The sequence below is a fragment of the Heterodontus francisci genome, chromosome 30 (genome assembly GCF_036365525.1).
Source record: "Heterodontus francisci isolate sHetFra1 chromosome 30, sHetFra1.hap1, whole genome shotgun sequence".
NCBI lineage: Eukaryota > Metazoa > Chordata > Chondrichthyes > Heterodontiformes > Heterodontidae > Heterodontus > Heterodontus francisci.
The window spans coordinates 54,765,414-54,778,273 of record NC_090400.1 but is presented as its reverse complement, the minus strand read 5'-3'; the positions used below and the strand labels follow the sequence as shown (position 1 = coordinate 54,778,273).

Here is a 12,860-nt window from a genome sequence, read left to right as displayed (position 1 = left end):
CAAAGGTGTCTTTTCGCAGAAACTTTTCCATGAAGCATAGGTGGCACGGCACAGTCCAACTGGATGTAGTGTTCCGCGGCAATGTGACCAGGCCCATCCTTCGCAACACCGGGGACAGATAGAACCTCAGCACGTAGTGACACTTGGTGTCTGCGTACTGGGTCTCTACGCACAGCTTGATGCAGCCGCACACGAAGGTGGTCATCTGGATGAAGGCGACGTTGGGTACATTTTTCCTGCCCTTATCCAGAGGTTTGAACATCGTGTCCCTCCGGACCCGGTCCATTTTGGATCCCCAGATAAAGCAGAAAATGGTTCGGGTGACCGCCACGGCACAGGAGCGGGGTATGGGCCAGATCTGCAGCACGTACAGCAACAACGTGAGCGCGCCTCGCACCTGATGACCAGGTTCTTACCCATAATGGAGAGAGATCGCTGCTCCCACATTCTCAGCCTTCAACATAACTTCCTTGCTCTTGTACTCTATGCCCCTATTAATAAAGCCCAGGATACTGTATGCTTTATTAACCACTCTCGCAACCTGTCCTGTCACTTTCAAAGACTTATGCACATATACACCCAGGTCCCTCTGCTCCTGCACCCCCTTTAGAATTGTACCCTTTATTTTATATTGACTTTCCATGTTCTTTTTACCAAAATGAATCACTTCACATTTCTCTGCATTGAACTTCATCTGCCAGTGTGAGGTGATGCATTTTGGGAGGACTAACAAGACAAGGGAATATACAATGGGTGGTAGGACACTAGGAAGTACAGAAGGTCAGAGGGATCTTGGTGTACTTGTCCACTGCCACTGAAGGCAGCAGAACAGGTAGATAAGGTGAGTAGGAAGGCATATGGGATACTTGCCTTTATTAGCCGAGGCACAGAATATAAGAGCAGGGAGGTTATGATGGAGCTGTATAAAATGCTAGTTAGGCCACAGCTGGAGTACTGTGTACAGTTTTGGGCATCACATTATAGAAGGATGTGATTGCACTGGAGAGGGTGCAGAGCAGTTTCACCAGGATGTTGCCTGGACTGGAGTGTTTCAGCTATGAAGGGAGACTGAAAAGGCTGGGGTTGTTTTCCTTAGAGCAGAGAAGGCTGATGGGGGACATGATTGAGGTATACAAAATTATGAGGGACATTGATAGATTAGATAGGAAGAAACTTTTTCCCTTAGCGGTGGGGTCAATAACAAGGGGGCATAGATTTAAGGTAAGGGGCAGAAGGTTTAGAGTGGATTTGAGGAAAAAATATTTCACCCAGAGGGTGGTTGGAATCTGGAACACACAATGCCTGAAGAGGTGGCAGAGGCAGGAACCATCACAACATTTAAGAAGTATTTAGATGAGCACTTGAAACACCATAGCACACAAGGCTACAGGCCAAGTGCTGGAAAATGGGATTAGTATAGGAAGGTGCTTGATGGCCGGCACAGACATGATGGGCAGAAGGGCCTGTTTCTGTGCTGTATGACTCTATGACTATGACCTTGTCTGCTAATTCCACCAACTTATCTATGTCCTTTTGGAGTTCTACACTATCCTCCTCACAGTTCACAATTCATCCAAGTTTCATATCATCTGTAAATTTTGAAATTGTGCCCTGTACACCAAGGTCTAGTTCATTAATATATATCAGGAAAAGCAAGGGTCCCAACACTGATCCCTGGGGAACTCCACTACAAACTAAACTCCAGCCCGAAAAACATCCATGAACCACTACTCTTTGTTTCCTGTCATTCAGCCAATTCCATATCCATGTTGCTACTGTCTCTTTTATTCCATGATCTATAACTTTGCTCACAAGTCTGTCGTGTGGCACTGTATCAAATGCCTTTTGAAAGGCCATGTATACCACATCAACTGCATTGCCCTCATCAACAATCTCTGTTAGCCCCTCAAAAACTTCCAGCAAGTTAGTTGAACATGATTTTCCCTTAAGAAATCCATGCTGCCTTTCTTTAATTAACCCGCATTTGTCCATGTGACTATTAATTTTGTCCTGAATTATTCTTTCTAGAAGTTTCCCCACCACCAAAGTTAAACTGACTCGTCTGTAGTTGCTGGGCTTACCCTTACACCATTTTGTGAACAAGGGTGTAAAGTTTGCAATTCTCCAGTCCTCTGGCATCACCCCTGAGTCTAAACAAGACTGCAAAATTATGGCCAGTGCCTCCACAATTTCCACCCTCACTTCCCTCAGTATCCTTGGATGCATCTCATCCAATCCTGGTGCTTTATCCACTTTTAGTACAGACAGCCTATCTAATACGTCCTCCTTATCAATTTTAAATACTTCTAGTGTCTGAATTACCTCCTCTTTCACCATTGCCTGGGTTGCATCTTCTTACTTGGTATTCACTTAATACCTCAGCTATGTCCCCTGCCTCCCTGCATAAATACACTTCATGGTCCCTAATCGGCCCAACTCCTCCTTTTAACACCCTTGTACTATTTATATGTCTATAGAAAACTTTGGGATTCCCTTTAATGTTAGCTGCCAGTCTCTTTTCATGCTCTCTCTTTGCCTCTCTTATTTGCTTTTTAACTTCCTCTCTGGACCTTCTATATTCAGCCTGGTTCTCAATAATATTTTCTATCTGGCATCTGTCATAAGCATACTTTTTCTTCTTTATCTTAATCTCTTTTGTCATCCAGGGAGCTCTAGATCTGTATATCCTATGTTACTCGTAACCACTTCATCAACATGCCATCTGATTTACAAGATATCTGTTCTCTCTCTGCTCGCCTTCATTGAATCATAGAATGGTTACAGCACAATAGGAGGCCATTTGGCCTGTCATGTCCATACCAGCTCTCTGCAAGAGCAACTCACTTCGTCCCACTCCCCCACAGCGCTGGGGATCTACACATAGCTTGATGCAGCCGCACACGAAAGTGGTCATCAGGATGAGGGCCGCGTTGGGTACATTTTTCCCGCCCTTGTCCAGAGATTTGAACATCGTGTCCCTCTGGACCCGGTCCATTTTAGATCCCCAGACGAAGCGGAAAATGGCTCGGGTGACTGCCACGGCGCAGGACTGGGGTATGGGCCAGACCTGCGCCACGTAGAGCAACAACGTGAGCGCCTCGCACCTGATGACCAGGTTCTTACCCACAATGGAGAGAGATCGCTGCCCCCACATGCCCAACTTTTGTCGTACCTTGGCTACTCGCTCCTCCCATGTTTTGGTGCACGCCCCGGCCCTTCCGAACCATATCCCCAGCACCTTCAGGTAATCTGACCTGACGGTGAAGGGGACAAAGGATCGGTCAGCCCAGTTCCCAAAGAACATGGCCTCGCTCTTGCCGTGGTTAACTTTGGCTCCCGAGGCCAGTTCGAACTGGTCGCAGATGCTCATCAGTCTGCGCACGGACAGCGGATCCGAGCAGAAAACGGCGACGTCATCCATGTACAGGGAGGTTTTGACCTGAGTGCCTCCGCTGCCTGGGATTGTCACCCCTCTTATGCTCGCATCCTTCCTAATAGCCTCAGCAAAGGGTTCAATACAGCAAACAAACAAGACTGGGGAGAGAGGACAGCCCTGTCTGACTCCAGATTTGATCGGGAAACTTTCAGAATCCCACCCGTTGATTGAGACTGCGCTACTGATGTTTGTGTAGAGCAGTTGGATCCAATTGCAGATTCCCTCCCCAAACCCCATTTTGGAAAGCACGTCCATCATGTAGGTGAGCGATATCCTGTCAAAAGCCTTCTCCTGGTCCAGGCTGATGAGGCAGGTGTCCACCCTCCTGTCCCGTACGTAGGCGATCGTATCCCTGAGTAGCGCGAGACTATCAGAGATCTTCCTGCCGGGTACAGTACAGGTCTGATCGGGGTGAATCACCAACTCCAGAGCAGACTTGACTCGACTGGCTATGACTTTGGACAGAATCTACTCTCCTGCCATTTACAACTCATCCAGACACATCCTTTGTTTCTTTACTTGTCCCACTACCACTCCCCTTGGCTTTATACCATGAAACCTTTTGTCATTTAATCTCTCCAGCCCTGCACCCTATCACAGACCTTCCATAGGGAGGGTGGGAAGAAGAACAATATCACAGACCTTCCATATTGTTCTTCTTCCCACCCTCCCTCCATTCACTTGCTCAAAATCTATTACACTTTTAACTTTTGCCAATTCTGATGAAAGGTCATAGACCTGAAATGGTAACTCCACAGATGCTGCCTGACCTGCTGAAGATTTCCAGCATTTTCTGTTTTCATTTCAGATTTCCAGCATCCGCAGTATTTTGCTTTTGTATTAGGAAGGGTTCTGATTTCTCTATCCAGAAACTGGACACAAGTGGTAACTAAAAGTACTTTTTACTTTAGAATCACTGCATTGCTAAGTCCCAGATGGCATGCCATGATCGTATAGTGGTCAGTACTCTGCGTTGTGGCCGCAGCAACCTCGGTTCGAATCCGAGTCATGGCATCTGACCATGGGCCTTGGATTTTAATCAGCAATTGAAGTGTTGCTTTATTAACAATGATATTCATTGGTTGGCATCCTTCCATCTACGAAAGATGATGGACACGCAGGTGCACCTTTGCTGTGAAGACCAATCCATCCGAGGCTGGTTCTGCCATATCGGTATTGGATTAAATAATAGATTATTACCCAATAATTAAATTGAAATGTTAAGTTAATTAACTAGGTTAATTTGTGTGCATGATACCAAATTCAATATTCCGCTTGAATGTGAGTCATGGCATTGCAGATAAGTCCTGACATAACAATGGGACTTAGATTTTATTCAGAAACTGAAATTTTTTTTTACTTCAACTACATGATTTTTAAACAAAATTCAACTGTTTCAGGGTGTAAAATGCCTTTTAGTCTTAATTAAACTTGATGAAGTAGCGGAGAAGGTTGACAAGGACAGTTGATTTGAGTTGTGTATACAGACGCTCAAAAGGTGTTTGATAATGTGCCACATCACAGACTTATTGGAGTATTTCATTCCATTCTGGGCATCCCACTCTGGAAGTACATAAGGGTCTGAGAGAGGGTGGAGAGCAGATTTACCAGAATATCAGGGATATATGGACTTCAGTTATGTGGAGAGATTAGAGAAGTTGGGATTGTTCTCCTTAGTGCAGAGAAAGTTAAGCAGAGATTTAATAGAGTTATTCAAAATTATGAAGGATTTTAAGACTGTAAATACAGAGAAACTGTTTCTACTGGCAGGAGAGTTCGTAACAAGAGGACACAGATTCTAACTATAAACTACAGAGTAGTGATAATGGGGGACTTTAATTATCCTGATATAGACTGGGATAGTAATAGGGAAGAGCTTCTGAAGTGTGTTGAGGAAAATTTTCTTAATCTGTTTTTTTTCTGGCCCAATGAGGAAGGAGGCATAGCTGGATCTGGTTCTGGGGAATGAAGTGTCAGTCGGGAAATATTTAGTTAACAGTGACCATAGTACCATAAGGTTTAGGGTAGCTGTGGCAAAGGACAAGGAGCAATCTAAAATAAAAATAATTAATTGGGGGAGGGCCAATTACATTGGGCTGAGAATGGATCTGGCCCAGATAAATTGGAATCAAAGATTGCTGGGCAAAATTGTAATGGAAAAATGGGCTGCCTTTAAAGAGGAGATGGTACCAGTACAGTTAAGGTACATTCCCACGAGGAGGAAAGGTAGGGCAACCAAAGCCAGAGCTCCCTGAATGATGAAAGAGATAGAGAGTTAGATGAAGCAGAAAAAGTATATGTATGACAGAGGTCAGGTTGATAATACAAGTGAAAGCCAGGTCGAATACAGAAAGCTCATTTAGGAAGTAAAAAAGGAAATAAGAGAGGCAAAGAGAGAGTATGAGAAGAGATGAATAAAGTATATTTTGGAAATAAAAAAAAGAGGCTAGCAGCTAACAAAAAAGGGAATCCAAAAGTCTTTTATAGGCATATAAATAGTAAAAGGGTAGTAAAAGGAGGGATGAAGCCGTTTAGGGACCAAAGAGGGGATCTACAAATGTAGGCAAAGGGCATGGTTGAGGTGCTAAATGAGTATTTTGCATCTGTCCTTACCAAGGAAGAAGATGTTGTCAAAGTCAAAGTAAAAGAGGAGGTAGCTGAAATGCCGGATGGGCTAAAAATTGATAAAGAGGAAGTATTAGAAAGGCTGTCTCTACTCAAAGCTGATAAGTCACCAGGGTAGGATGGGATGCATCAGAGGATGCTGAGGGAAGTAAGGGTGTAAGGACGAAGGTACTGGCAATAATCTCCCAATCCTTCTTAGACTAAGGGGTGGTGCCAGAGGACTGGAAAATTGCATTGTTACACCCTTGTTCAAAAAAGGGTGTAAGGATAAACCAATGAACTACAGACCAGTCAGTTTAACCTCAATAGTGGGAAAGCTTTTAAAAGTGATATTTCGGAACAAAATAAACAGTCGCTTGGACAAATGTGGATTAATTAAGGAAAGCCAGCAGGGCTTCAGGGCAAATCATGATTAACTAACTTGGTTGAATTTTTTGATGAGGTAACAGAGAGGTTGATAAGGGCAATGTGGTTGATACGGTATACATGGACTTTCAAAAGATGTTTGATAAACTGCCATATGACAGGTTTGCCAGCAAAGTTAATGCCCACAGAATAAAAGGAACAGTGGCAGTATGGATACGAAGTTGGCTGGGTGACAGGAAACAGAAAGTAGTGAAACAATTGCTTTTGGACTGGAGGTAGGTTCCCCAGGGGTCGGTATTAGGACCACTGTTTTTCTTGATCTACATTAGTGGTTCATAAGGCACACATGATCCTGGGCTTTATAAATAGAGGCATAGAGTACAAAAGCAAGGAAATTATACTAAACTTTTCTAAGATACTGGTTCAGCCTCAACTGAAGTATTGTGTTCAATTGTAGACACCACACTTTAGGAAGGATGCAAAGGCATTAGAGAGGGTGCAGGGAAGATTCACGAGAATGGTTCCAGGGATGAGGGGCTTCATTTAGGTGGATAGATTGGAGAAGATGGGACTGTTCCCCTTCGAAAAGAGAAGGTTGAGAAGAGATTTGATAGAGGTGTTCAAGATCATGAGGGGTACGGACAGAGTAGACAGGGAGAAACTGTTCCCATTGGCGAGAGGTTCGAGAAACTGATTTAAGGTGAATGGCAAAAGAACCAAAGGTGGCATAAGGAAAAACGTTTTTAGGCACTGGGTGGTTAGGATTTGGAATGCACTGTCTGAGAGTATGGTAGAGGCAGAATAAATCATCTTTCAAAATGGAATTGGATAATTATCTGAACAGAAAAAATTTGCAGGGCTCTGGGGAATAAGCAGGGGAGTGGGACTAGCTGAGTTGCACTTCAGACAGCTGGCATGGACACGACGGGCCGAATGGCCTCCTTCTGTGCTGTAACCATTCTATGATTCTGTGATTAACCCAGTCATAATCTTGAAGAGCTTTATCAGGTCTCTCATCAGTCTTCTCTTTTCTAAAGAAAACAACTCCAGCCAGTGCAATCTTGAACTGAATATTGTATTTGATTTCATGCCCAACAAATTCACTGACGATGAACTGATTTTAGTTTAATTATGGATTAATAAAATCTTACATTATTTTACTTAATAGCATTCAAATTTTGCTAATAAAGGAACACCTCAATCACTGACTAAAATCTGAAATCCATTGCTGTATCATTGCTCATCCAGAATGTTGAGACTTAGAGCCGAGATTGCTGTGGCCACAACGCAGAGAACTGACTGCTGTATGATCATGGCATGCCACACAGGCCCAAGTGACAACAGTCCCAAAATGATTCTGAAATACAAAAAGAAAATCAATGTAATTATTACTTGTACCCAGTTTCCAAACAGAGGAACCAGGAAATTTCTGTTCTCTGGAGTGCGGCCATGATCCTCCAGTGCTTAATACTCTGCCTTGCGGCTACACTACCCAGCTTTTAATTGGAGTCAAATCATTGGCCTTTGGCTTTATAATCACTGCAATTTCTGCTTAACAAAAACTAAAGGATCTTTAGCAAGAAAAAGCTATCATGATCAAACATTAACAATTGTGTTCTCCCATCGGCTCACTGAGCTTATCTAATCAATAGCTGAGATATCGTGTACAGGAATGTTCCAGACTGGATCCTTATTTTGTGTTATCCTAACCCAGCCAGGGGAGTCAGCTTGCTACAATTGATCTAAACATGTCTGAGATAGTGAGGGGAAAATTGAAGAGAGTTTCTTTTTCTTATGGCTACACAGCAACAAATCTTGTTACTTTTTTTCCCCAAAATACACTTTATTCATAAAAACCTGCAAAAAAAAAACATTACAAAACAGTTCAAACAGCACCAAGTTGACATTCCAGAAAGTGCAAAGGAAATCAGCTTTCTTCAATACAGGAGTGAGTTGCCTCACAACCCTTCCATTCCATTTTACATGCCATGTACATTTTACAGCAAAAGCATATTTGGTGTCTACAGCCCAAGGGTTTTCTTCCAGAGTGGGCTTTCCCCATTGAGCCTTTGGAAAGTATAGGCACACACCTAAGTGTGGGAAGCTTGTCAGGTTTACAGGAGTGACAAGCACCAGCAGTTATTACCTGGCAGGGGAAGAAACCATGATCAGTAGCCTTTCATCCTGTTCCAGGTAGGTTTTGAGTAAAATGGCTGTAACCAATTCTAGAGCTTCAGGCCAGGGAGTGTGCAACACCATTCGGGTGGTGGTGAAGGATAAGGAAGGAGGTGCACCTGTTGACGGTACCTTCTTCATTAAGAAAATCCTTACTGATTGCTGTGGATTCCAAGCTGTGGACATCCTCTGCCTGCAGGACTTCCCCAGCAGTGGATATTTCAACATGACGTTCGAGAACATGGCGGGATGCATCAAGTTCCTGAAGGTGTTCAACGAGAAGAGAAACCAGGCGCCGCTGTCCATCCTCACAGTGGAGCCACTCTTCACACTGCTGTCGCAACGCAACTGGTGGTGACAATTCACCTCTATAACCCCCATTTTCCTGTCGTGGATGTACTCACCTTCCTTGCCAGGTACGTTGAGGTAGCCGGCAGCAGTACTGATGTCAAGGATCTATTTGGGCTTTGGATCAACAAGCGGCAGGTCAAGGTGACCTTGAAGGTCGATGCCAACTGAGCCATCATCCATCCTCCCTCCAGCTTCACTATCGGGGGAAGTCAAGTCAGGGGAAGTCAAGGCTTCTTGGTCTATGCGGGGCAGCCCAGAGTTTGTCGCACCTGTGGCAATCTGGTCATGTGACAGCCAACTGCAGCACAGTCGTCTGCAAGAACTGCCAGAAGGAAGGCCATCAGACCAAGGACTGTAAGCAGAGTAAGTGCTGCAACCTGTGCGGTGTGGCAGGTCACCTCTACAAAACCGGCCCCAAACATTCCCTCAGTTATGCTCAGGCGGCAAGCTCCAAGGAAAGGCCAGGAGAAGGAACGGTGAATGCGTCTGCTGCTGGGAAGGAGACCAGCGATCCTCTCTGCAGCGAGGAAAGTCTACCTGAGAGGAGAAGAAAGAGGAGGCAGCTGCAACTAGCGTCCCAACACCTACCCCGTGCCCGGAAACCCCTCCTCTACAGACAGAATCAATGCAGGAGGAGGCAGCAGATGGACAAACTGGTCAGTGGCAAGTGGTACAAAGGAAAACCACAAAGAAAAAATCTGCAAAAAAGGATGTCACCACCCAAACCAGTGACAAGAGGAGGCTACTGTCTGAGATGGACTACGGCAGCTCCTCCTCATTGGACGAGGAAGGGCTGGAACGACGGCGCCTGCAAAAGAAGCGGCAGAACTCAAAGGAACTGGAAGATAAAGCCCCCCAGCTCCAGGGTTCTGGAAGCTGTGATGGGCCCAGCGCACGCTGAACCCAGCGACATGCCCAGCGCACCCCAGCTCTGGGACACCAAGTGGACAGAAGCGTCTGGCACACTCCAGCTCCAGGAAGCCGGGTGCAGTGATGTCTTCAAGGAGCAACAGAGAGGACAGACACCAACAGCACAAGACATCCCAAGCCTTGCTGCCTACAAGACCCCCCAATGTCACCCCAGCAGAATAAACCCCCCCATGAGAAACCAGAAGGGGTTTCTGAGCCCAACGAATGTGAAACAGCTTGCTTACATTATGGGTACACAGGAACACACCGAAGGACTGGGACTAGCAAGGACAACTGGTGTGGGAAGCAACATCTAACTTTAAAATGCGTATAAAGATTGCTTCGATTAATGTGCAGAGCATTAAATCCACTGTGATGTGTTTCAACCTTGGACTACCTCGCCAAGGGATGAGGAATTTCAGTTATGAAGATAGATTGGAGAAGTTAGGACTGTGACACCTCCTCTGGAATATTTTCCGCTTCGTCTGGGGATCTAAAATGGACCGGGTCCGGAGGGACACGATGTTCAAATCTCTGGACATGGGCGGGAAAAATGTACCCAACGTGGCCCTCATCCTGATGACCACCTTCGTGTGCGGCTGCATCAAGCTATGTGTAGATCCCCAGTACGCAAACTCCAAGTGTCACTATGTGCTGAGGTTCTATCTGTCCCCGGTGTTGCGAAGGATGGGCCTGGTCACATTGCCGCGGAACGCTCCGTGCAGTTGGGCGGCGCCGTACCACCTATCCTTCGTGGAGCAGTTTCTGCGGAAAAACACCTTTGACCACCGGTCCATCAGGCAGTGGTCTGCACGGAATGTCCTCAAGGCCCTACGGGAAAAGGAAACGGTGGATCCTGTCGGATGGTTCCCCGAGCAGACCGTCAAAGTCATTTGGCGGAATGCCTCATCACCAGAACTTTCAAACAAGCACCAAGACGTAGCTTGGCTGGTGGTGAGAAGGGCCCTCCCCGTCAGATCCTTCATGCACACCCGAAGTCTCGCCCCCTCCGCACAGTGCCCCCGCGTTGGCTGTGGTGGGGAAGAGACGGTCGCCCACCTCCTCCTGGAATGTGCCTTTGCAAAGCAGGTGTGGAGAGAGATGCAGTGGTTTTTGTCAAGGTTCATCCCAAGCAGCTCTGTATCACAGGAGTCTGTGCTCTACGGGCTGTTCCCAGGGACGCACACCGAGACAAACATCAACTGCTGCTGGAGGACTATCAATTCGGTGAAAGACGCCCTTTGGTCTGCCCGAAACTTGCTGGTCTTCCAGCGCAAAGAGTTGTCCACCACCGAATGTTGCAGACTGGCACATTCCAAGGTCCAGGACTACGTGCTGAGGGACGCACTAAAGCTTGGGGCAGCCGCAGCAAAGGCTCAATGGGGAAAGACCACAGTGTAAGGTTCCCCCACCAAGCTGGACTGAGGGGCTGGAACCATGGGAAGCCCCTCGAACAGTATCGTTAATATTCTCAATTGCTGTAAATGTAAAACTGTAATTGACATGACAATTGTGAAACGGAAGGGTTGGGAAGAAACTCATGACATTATTGAAAGAAACTGATCTCTTTTGCAATGTTTGTATTTTTTCGTGCTGTTTGGAAACTGTTTGGCGATGTAATTTTTACAGATTTTTATGAATAAAGTATATTTTGGAAAAAAAAACCTCCTCCTGGAATGTGTCTTTGCAAAGCAGGTGTGGAAAGAGATGCAGTGGTTTTTGTCGAGGTTCATCCCAAGCAGCTTTGTAACACAGGAGTCTGTGCTCTACAGGCTGTTCCCAGGGACGCACACCGAGACAAACATCAACTGCTGCTGGAAAACTATCAATTCAGTGAAAGACGCCCTTTGGTCTGCCCAAAACCTGCTGGTCTTCCAGCGCAAAGAGTTGTCCACCACCGAATGTTGCAGACTGGCACATTCCAAGGTCCAGGACTACGTGCTGAGTGACGCACTAAAGCTTGGGGCAGCCGCAGCAAAGGCTCAATGGGGAAAGACCACAGTGTAAGGTCCCCCCACCAAGCTGAACTGAGGGGCTGGATCCATGGGCAACCCCTCGAACTGTATCGGGAAAATTTTCATTTGCTGTAAATGTAAAAATGTAATTGGCATGACAAATGTGAAATGGAAGGGTTGTGAGGCAACTCATGATTGTATTGAAGGAAACTGATCTCCCTTGCAATCTTTGTATTTTTTGGTGCTGTTTGAAACTGTTTAGCAATGTATTTTTTACAGATTTTTATGAATAAAGTATATTTTGGAAATAAAAAAAAAGTAGAAGGCTGAGAGGTAATGTGGTAGAGGTATTCAAGATCATGAGCGGGCTGGACAGAATAGAGAGAAACTGTTCCCACCCGTGAAAGGATCAATAAAAGGACCGCCTTTGCACTGTTTGTATTTTTGACTTGGTGCTGTCTGAAACTGTTTGGCAATGTATTTTTCACAGATTTTTATGAATAAAGTATATTTTGGAAATAAAAAAAATGAGAGGGCACAGACTTAAAGTATTTGGTAAGAGAAGTAAAAGTGACATGAGGAAAAACTTGTTCATTCAGTGAGTGGTTAAGGTCTGGAATGTGTTGCCTGAGAATGTGGTGGAGGCAGGTTCAATTGAAGCATTCAAAAGGTAATTAGATTGTTATATGAAAAGGAAGAATGTGCAGGGTTATGGGGAGAATGGGACTGAGGGAATTGCTCTTTCACAGAGCCAGTGCAGACACGATGGGCCGAATGGCCTGCTTCTGCGCTGTAACAATTCTGCGATTCTGTGATTCTAATCAACACTGACATAAATAATGGTCACCACTAGACCTCAGTACCAACTCAATCAAGCCTTGCAGGATAGCAGAAATTAAAAGGTAGAATTAATACATGTATTTTTGAAATGGGCCTGGGGATACTTTTAAGCCTGTAATAAATAAACTACGTTTGTAATAAATATTGGGATTAAACATAATAAATAAAAAGAAGCCCATTGCCGTGTCATTGCTTATCCGCAA

At 45.3% G+C, this 12,860-nt stretch overlaps 1 non-coding gene across 1 annotated transcript; it reads left to right on the top strand.

Moving 5' to 3' along the window:
* The first annotated feature begins 4,378 nt into the window (after nucleotides 1–4,378).
* trnah-gug (transfer RNA histidin (anticodon GUG)) lies at nucleotides 4,379–4,450 on the top strand. Its single transcript has one exon. It is a non-coding gene; the product is annotated as a tRNA-His (tRNA).
* The last annotated feature ends 8,410 nt before the right edge of the window (nucleotides 4,451–12,860 follow it).